This window comes from Crocodylus porosus, unplaced genomic scaffold (assembly GCF_001723895.1).
Source record: "Crocodylus porosus isolate Cpor-Errol unplaced genomic scaffold, CroPor_comp1, whole genome shotgun sequence".
Classification (NCBI taxonomy): Eukaryota; Metazoa; Chordata; order Crocodylia; family Crocodylidae; genus Crocodylus; species Crocodylus porosus.
Genome location: NW_017728914.1, coordinates 32,351,717 through 32,360,420, shown reverse-complemented (window position 1 = coordinate 32,360,420; position 8,704 = coordinate 32,351,717). Strand labels below are relative to the sequence as shown.

At 52.8% G+C, this 8,704-nt stretch overlaps 1 long non-coding RNA gene across 1 annotated transcript; it reads right to left on the bottom strand.

Moving 5' to 3' along the window:
* Window positions 1–367: 367 nt before the first annotated feature.
* On the bottom strand, window positions 368–8,591 carry LOC109310142. Its single transcript, XR_002101146.1, has 3 exons — window positions 8,579–8,591; window positions 2,206–2,210; window positions 368–754 (listed from the first exon to the last, which is right to left on the bottom strand). It is a non-coding gene; the product is annotated as an uncharacterized LOC109310142 (long non-coding RNA).
* Window positions 8,592–8,704: the final 113 nt, after the last annotated feature.

Sequence of the window (8,704 nt, the reverse complement as noted above, 5' to 3'; positions counted from 1 at the left end):
TGCAAATTTTTTTTGACCCCGGGATATCCAGGCATCAACCCCCCTTGCAGTGTGGAGAACAGCCGAACGTGCGGTCCGTGACACTGCAGACACGCCTGCGGCGCCACAGCCAGCACAGCCACACTCGTGTGGACGCGGCCCCTTTGGCTTTAAGTGTGTCTGCCATGTCGAGAAGGCTGGGCCAAGGAGCGGTTCAGGTGACTTTACCACTAAGGCGATGGGGACGAGAAGCATATTTGCCTCACCTCCTCACCTCTCTTCGAGGTCAGCAATACGTGGCAGGCGGCAGAGTCCTCGAGATCCTCACTTGGTGTCTGTGAAAAATGAGTGGCCAAACGGTCTCCTTCAGGTTGCTACTCCGGTCTTCAGAGCAGTGTATCCGGCCCTTCCCCCTTCCTCGTGGGAGCTGCAAGCCTGCAGTGGCCTTTGCAGAGCTAGGCTGGACAGAAGTTAGATGCCCCAGAACATGTCCCCGGGTTAGCTGCTGGCAGCCAGGCCACTACTGCAGTGCAAAGCACAAGTGACTTCTTCCCGCACGCTTGAGGACGGGGACCCGGCTTCTGCTTTGAAAAACCACGGCCGGATAGGCAGCAGTTCCCGTGGCAGAGCACAGCCCCCTGCACTGAACTGTTGGCAGCACGAGGGGAACCCAGCTATGAAGGGAGCAAAGCCAACATTTAACCAAAATAATTTACTCGGACTATGAGTCCAAGTGCCAGACTTCTCCCTGGTTCAGCTCCTTCACGTGCCCATCCTCACGGGCTGGAGCAAGGAGAAAGCTGAGCAAATGTTTCCGAGGTGCTCCGACAAGACCACGAATATTCAGGGACTAGATAAAGAGCTTTTTTAGAATAGGGATCATCTCAGGGAGCGATACAAATATCAGTCGGAAATACCATCCTGTCCGGGGCTTCTGCAGGACATGAACCCTGAGACCCCTGGATCTGAAGGGAGGACCCCCCACGGCATGAGCTGATAAATGCAGGCTTGGAGATGCTCCAAAGAGCCACACTTTGCCTTTGCAGGCGGCACAGATGTAACTGCTGCTGTTTCTTCCCACCGCGCCGGATGGAGAGCGTGTGCCACTAAGGTAGGCAGGGGCAGGCATCTTGCACGTGCCGTCCGGCTGAAGTAACGGCTCGGATCCAGGCAAGCGCTCAGTGATGCCTTGGTCAGAGTTGGGGCATATTGAGATGTTCGCTGCATGCCGGCGGGCTGATGTTCTTACAGACGCTGGAGCAGGGTAACCCCCAGCTCTGGCGGTGAAGGGAAGAGCAAGACTCAGAAAACTGCACGTACCAATGCACCTCTTCTGTGACGGAGGAGAGGTCGGAGAGACAGTGGGAGGAAATGGTGGCTGCCAGCTCACGGCTGACCGTGGGAGGAAGCGTTGTGATTTCAGGGACTCTACCAAGCTTGTGATTTTTTTTTTTTTTTTGGCCACACGTTCAGTATGCAACAAAATGGGCGTCTCTGCGCCTGGCTCGGGCCGAGCGTGCACCCGCGGAGAGGTCGAGTTGTCCCTGTATCTGCACGCTTAGTGCCGTGCCCTGGCGAGAGGAGGGCCGTTACCGTCATCGAGCATGTTTGCTTCTGACAGCGGTGCTTCCAACCCAGCCAAAATGAGGGTCCCATTATTTTAGGCGCGGTACGTGCACATTAGTAGACAACCCCTGCTGCAAAGTGGGCACAGTCTAAACTCCACCGGGCAGATGCTTTCCAGCGTGGTCCCTAGCCAATACCCCTTTGCACAGTTTTTCAGGGATGGCGGCCCAGGCACGTAGACTGGGATCGGAGCAGAGGAGTGCACAGCTGAAGATTAGCAAATGAAAGCTTAATATTAAACTGTCATGCAGAAAAACAGGGAGTCAGTCACGTCCAAAGTGAAGGCAAGCTCCAGCGACAGCTGTTTCCAGTGCTGCAGGGGTCTGGTTGCCTGTGTATAAACTAAAAGAGTACGGTACCAGGAACAGGGAGAAAAGGAAAAAGTAAGAAAGAAGTAGTTGAATCACTGCAATTACACAGGAAATCTAGATGCAGAACAAGCCAAGCTGGATTTGCATTTCGCTGGCAGGAATATCAAGCGTTTCATGTTTTCCATCTTTCTTCTGCTCGGCTGTTACAACTCAGTGCAAGTAATACTCATCCCTTTTAAATTACCATCTGGCCTATAAGGTTATGACAGGATTAAAAGAAGCCACGAACCTTGGCTGTACACCTAAGGAGCATATCCAAGTGTGCTATCAAGTGACACAGCTAGGAGCAGGGAGTCCCTGAAGGGTCTGGGTTGGATGGGCTGTGGCCCTGCTCTAGCTGTAGTTCTTCCTTCTGCTGTAGGCTCGAGCTGACTTGTACAACGTGGTTTCCTCTGCTCTTCAGCGCATGGACAGAGTCTGGCCAGCCAGAGAAGATGACGTGCCCAGTCCCCACCCACAGCCTTGCAAAGAGCGGGTGGAGAGGGGATACTGGGTGTAATGGTTGCGAGCCTCCCACCAGGAACGTGAGAGTAACGTCTTGCCCTGGAGCTGAAATGTGGTGTTCTGCTTTCTTTGAATAAATCGCTCCTTAGGAGCCAGTGCCTAGAGGTTTTGTAGCGGGTGACCAGTCACCCATTACTGGCCTCCATTAAAGGGAAAGGAGCCGGCAGTGACCCCGATTCTTACAAAGCTCGAGCCCTCCATGAACTTGTCCTGAGCAGCAGCAAATGTCGCAGGATGCCAGGCTGGTGCAGATGCATCTCTGGCATCCCCCCAAAACGGCACGCCATGTTTCATCTGTGTATAGAAATCAGACCTGTGACTCGTTTCATCCCTTCGTACTGGGTTTTCACTCTACCTGGCTTTCCCCCCTTGGCTCTTTTTAATACACTGCATTCCTTTTCTGTCCACATTGTAATCTTCTCTCTTTTCTGTGCCAGAGTCAAACTCTTCAGTCCAAATAATTGAAGAGGGTTAAAATACCAACCCGTGCATGTTTACCCCCGCTTCTGCTTGCTGGGACACGGCTGCGCGCCGTCCCCTCTCGACAGTATTTCTCTGTGAGAACCCTTCCCTCGGCCACGTGAAGCGCATCGCGTCAAGTCCACAGAGAACAACGTGTTCGTCACAACCTCAGCCCGATAACTTAGCAATGTAAGCCATTCACATGTTAAACAGACCAAGAGATCAGTGATTAAGAGCAACCAACAGCTTGGCACCTCTCCTCTGGTTACTCTTTGTGCCTTTACATGTGGTGCAATACGTGGATTTCTTATTGGCTTGTGAAACTTTAGACAGCTGCTTCCTTTTGCAGTGCCGCCTCCCGTGTATAACTATAATTGGGCAAAAGCGTAATTATAGCATACGTCCTTGGAACGTTGATCCATCGCCTAAGTACTACTTTTTGATGCATCACAAATACAGGGCAAAGTGCCAATTTAATTCAACACAACACCCAGGAAGAGGCCAAGAATCTGTTTCCGTATAGATCTGGTTCTCCTGTAGAGGCTCCCTGGTCTGAAAGCTTCAGCAAAGTGATGCATTTCCTGGTAGGTATTTGTGCATCCTGGTGTTGAGCACAAGCAGATCAGCTTTCCAAGTTAACATCTTTCTTATTTTTCCAAAGTTCTGTTTTTTAAAAAGCAAGGGTCAGCCTAAGAGAGACCCTAAACCAACCATATTTCCGTTGGCCTCCATCAACTCCCCATTTTTCCCTCGCTTAGTATTCCCTGAAGAATTGTTATTATCTATTATTCATACATTAGTCCTGGTTTTAAACACCTTCCATGTAATATTTAGGTTCTCACAGTACCTACTTACAATCCTTTAAGAAACAGAAAATGTTTTGAAGTGGTGCTTTACTAGTACTCAAAGGGTTATGATTTATTTTATTATATAATGCATTTAATATCTTATTTACTCACCTACAGTGCACAGCATTAGCTACGTTCATCTGAATGTCTGTATGGCACTGCCGTTCACTTACAATACATATGCCTTAACAGCAATCGCCATCAATAGCCATGCCTTGTATATTAAAATGTATATACAAATTAGAACTTCTAAATTTATAATTTATTAAAGTTCAGATGTCTGGTCTTTTGCAAAGTGTGAGACTTCCCTTGGACTCCTTATCTCCGAAGTACCACTCTGTGGGGGAGGAAACCAGGTATGTTCGTGCTCCGGTGACTCGCTGATTCCCCGTCTAGAGCCTGCGCTTGGTTAACGGGGATCGGGGCAGGGCAGAAGTTTTTTGCCAGGGGCTCTCGTGATCCCAGCCAAGAGGCGCTGAAGTCTCCGGACCAAAACCCCAGCTGGAATAGGTAGACGGGCTGCACTGCTTTCCGCCAGCCTCAGGACCAGGTCCCAGGTGTTTTGCTCAAGTCCCCAAGTGGGTGGGTTACTCCGCGCACTGCCAAATGCTTCACTTCGGTCATCCAGGCCTCAGTTTGAGCTGTGTGTGCGATTTGCTTTTTCTTTGGGCTCTTTTTTTCTTTCTTTGCTTTCAACGAGGTTTAGAGCCCAATTGTTCCTTTCGAGAACCGCCTCCCCAGGCGTCTCCCTGCAGCACCTGTGCGATAGGCAGGTCCAGCCCCCGGCAGACGGGCATTGCTGCAGGGCCTGGCGCAGCGCCACTGTCCTCGTCGGTCCGGAGCTCGCACAGGGCAAGCTGGCGCAGTGCAGAACGGCATGTCCTTTAGTCGGGGTAACCCGCGCGCTCAGCATCATCTGAGGTTTCAAAGGCCCTGACTGAACGTGGGGAGACATGACCCTTGGCGATGCCCTTGTTACCCAACTACACTCTGGCTGGGGTTCGGTCTTCCCCTGATCCTTACGTATCTGGTACGATTTTAGCCTCCTGCTGAAAGACGTCTGTGGAAAGGCTCATTGATTCCTCTGGGCTTCAGAGCAGCCCCTTGTTACATTGAGCTTCAGGATGTTTTTAATAGCTCAAGGAAGTAGTTGCTACTCTGTTCTAAATCTGACTGTCTCACTTTTAAATATTAAACAGGGTCTGAGACGCATCCTCCTAGAAACTGAAATGAAATATATAGCTGCGGTTCGAGCTGCTCTGACTTATTACCGTGTTGCAGAATTCCTCCATACAAACGCAGCTGAATTTCAATGTGTTTGGCCCTGAGAAACCAGAGCAGGGGATGGCTATGTTTGGAAATGCTTGTAGCTCCAATTCAACCTAAAAATCTTTAGGCTTCAAAATTGGCTCTCTTCCACAGCTCAGTGAACTTGAGACATTTGAAATCTCAGGGGGAAAAAAAAAGTGTTGCAGGACTGGAAAACGGTTTCCCATCCAACCCTTTCTTACTTCTTCCTTCCCTGGCTTGTCTAGTGAGGCTGCAAAGTCTTTGTGGAGAGAGTTGCTACAGAACAGCTCTGAGCAAGAGCGAAGATTTCGGTTGCGACTGCGGATGCTAACAAATGAGTTCGGTGCCAGGAATGTCTCTGGGAAGCGCAATTAGAGAACAACAGTGCAAGGACGAGCACTTGCACTGGATACCTGCCCCTGAGAGGTCTGCCCGTCCACAGGGAGATGAACAGCACCACTCCCGCGCCACGCAGCAAATGATCGCAGCCAGCAATCAGACAGGCGCACACCGAAGACATTTGCTTAAATGACCAAGATGAAGGCGTGCAGGAGAGTCTGAAGTGGGCTGTGGGCAATTCTCAGAACAGATTTCACTTACTGAATAACTTACCTGTGGCACTTTATTCACTCGGCTGTAGACAGGCGGTGCATTAAAGCACGAAGCTCTTTGGCAAGGAAAGAAAAGGAAACATTAGCATGAAAAATGGTTGCCGAGGGCAGAATCCTCCGTCTCGTTAGGATATTCTGCATTCATCTCGTTTCCCGCAGTCACCGCAAAGTGCAAGTACTCGTGTATGGTCTGTCCTGAATGCAAAGTTAGGCCTGGCTCCACAAACCCATCAAAACAACTCCATGGGCTGCGATATGCCGCAACAAAGGGTGAGCTAGAAGAAATCTGAAAGCCTGGGGCCAACTCTGGGCACTGAGCACTTGGGGCAGGGCCTGGCATCTACCCCCGTCCCCCAGGGCTGGATTAATGCATCAGCAAACCAGGGCCCTGATGTGGGGTCCACGGTGGCGGAGCGAGGGGCTCCACCTGCCTCCCTTCCCTTCCCTTCCCCTGCCCTCCCCTCCACAGGCCTCGCTGCCACTGCTGTTGCTTCCTAGCGGCCGCTCTGAGCCCTGCTTCCCGCGGGCAGCAGAGCCGGGGTGGGGAGGTGGAGGTGGGGGGGAGGTCTTGCCGAGCCTGGGCCCACGAGTTGGTTTGCCTAGGGCCCACTGAAGGGTTAATCCGGCCCTACCTTCCCATTTCCTTTTCTGCAAACTAGGCGTTACTTGCCTGTGCTCCCCAGAGCGCTGCAAGCCTCAGGTCGTTCCTAATTTACATCTTTGGGGAAATGCTATGCAAAGGCAAAGTGCCACGATATAAAAACAGAGGCTGAACTGCAACAGCTGTTAAAAGTAGCAGGACCGTCTAGCAGTTGAGTAGCGTACGTGGGGACCTCCCTTTTAAGCTGCTCCCTTCCGGAATAGGTTGGAGGCGGGGAAGAAGATGGTGTCTCAGCGTTTCCCCAAATCCTCCTGCACAGATGCGCTGCCGGTCTGATGTTGCGCCTTAGCTACAGGGATGCAGATGATGAGAGTCCCCGTGGGACGATGTTGTGCCCCTGGCTGAGAACCACAGGATGAGCCACTGTTGCCTAGACCTCCCAGCACCGAACCTGCTTACATCATTAGGCTTCACCAGAAGAGCCCTGCAAGGGCCTGGCTGCATAAAGTTGCCTCCTCGGTGCTTATGCATCGGGGCTAGCTGAGCAAGGTTTCAGCATTAGGCGGGACACACCTACCCATCCTCTAGTTAACAGGGGTTTTGAGTGCAGGCTTTGCAAGCCATCTGCCACTAGATGGAGGCCTGGTATAGCGAGTGAGAGCAGTGCGCTAGCACACACCTGTATTCGAAGGGGAACAGACTGAAATTCTTTACAGCCACCCAGGGCCCGTCTTAACTGCAGTCGGGGTGCAATCGTAGCCTGGGTAGATGCACTCAAGCTCACTTTGCTCTGACTTGGGTACCAAGAGCAGTGAAGCCACAGCAGCCTGGGCATCCCAGTGCAGCGCAGGGAGGCTCGTACCTGAAGTCTGCTACTGTGGTTTCACCAACCTGGGTAGCGGAGCCGGCGAGATGAAAACCAGCCTGAGCCTGCTGATCTGTGCTACGATGATGCATCTGAGCACAATGTGGGCCTACCGCGCTCAATCCAGGACAGGAGACTAGAGGTACGCCGAACAGAAGACACAGGTTTCCTTTGCCAACCACGGGGGTAGGTTCCTGAAAGTTCCCCTGGTTGGCAAAACCAACAGGGCTGGGGGGTGAGGGGCACCAGTGAGGCTGTGGGGGCTGTTGGGGAGGCAGGGGAAGGAGTGAGAGGCAAGAGCAGGGCCGGGGGGGCTGTGCCAACTGTACACCCCCCTTCTCTGAAGCGTGTATACTCAAAACCATGGCTGGCAAAACTGTGGTTGGTGAGGGAAGCCTGTACTAACTCCATCCTAGAGACAGGTAGTCCTAGCCCCCCCTCACCTGACCTTTGCAAAGGCTTTGCACTACTTCGTAGGCCTGTGCGGAGCAGCAAGTATTCACTTCGGATTCAGATTCGGCTGATTCGGAGGACAGCGATACAATTCAGAGATTCAAATCACTGTCCTGATTCAATTCAGCTGAATCGGATCCAAAAGATTCAACGCTGCTTCGGGGATTCGGCCATAGACTAAACAGGCAGCTGACACAGCTGCTTCCAGCTGGTAAGTCTGTTGGGGGTGGGGTTGGGGGAGGGCAGGATCGGGGCTGGGACAAGCTGCCCAGCGGGGGTGCGGCAGCGCCGAGTGGGGGCTATACCCTGCCACTGCTTGCCAGGGTGAGCGTGTGTGTTGGGCGGGGGGGCGCGGATGAGGATGCGGCTCATTCCAGGTGGAAGGGGGCAAGCGGCAGCAGGGCATGGCCCCCGCTCCCAGCGCGGCTGCACCCGCATACTGCGCCCCCTCCCCGTGCCAGTTGGGCACCCGTCCTTCCATGCTAGCTGGCAAGCAGCGGCAGGACAGACTCCCCACTCCCAGCACTGATGCAGGTGCAGCTGCGCTGGGAGAGGGGGCTGTACCCTGCTGCTGCTTGCCCCCTCTGCCTGGGGTGAGCCGCACCTGCATTGTGCCCCCCCCCCCCAAAAACAGCTGGACAAGCAGCAGCAGGGCAGAGTCCCCACTCGCAGCACCGCCACACCCATATCCTGTGCCCCCCCGGCTGAGCAGCCTGTCCCAGCCCCAATCCATCCCTCCCCCAACACCAACAGACGGGGCAGCTGGAGGCAGCCGTGTCAGCTGCCTGTTTAGTCTATGGCCGAATCTTTTCTGAATTGAGTTGGATGCCTCGAATCGATTCAAAGCTTCTAATTGGTCTCCCAATTCAGTTTGGATTTGGAGATTCAGTCCCCGAATCGGGTCGAATCTCCTCTGAAATGACTCGGCTACCGAAGCTTTGCATGGCCCTACTACTTCGGATAATTACAGCAAGCCAAGAGGACTGGCTTTTAGCAGAAGGCAAGATTAAGGAGAATTAACACCGCAGGATTTTCAGTGCGGGTTTGATTTCAACTGGCCATGCAGTTTCATCAAACAAAACCTCGTGCTGAGG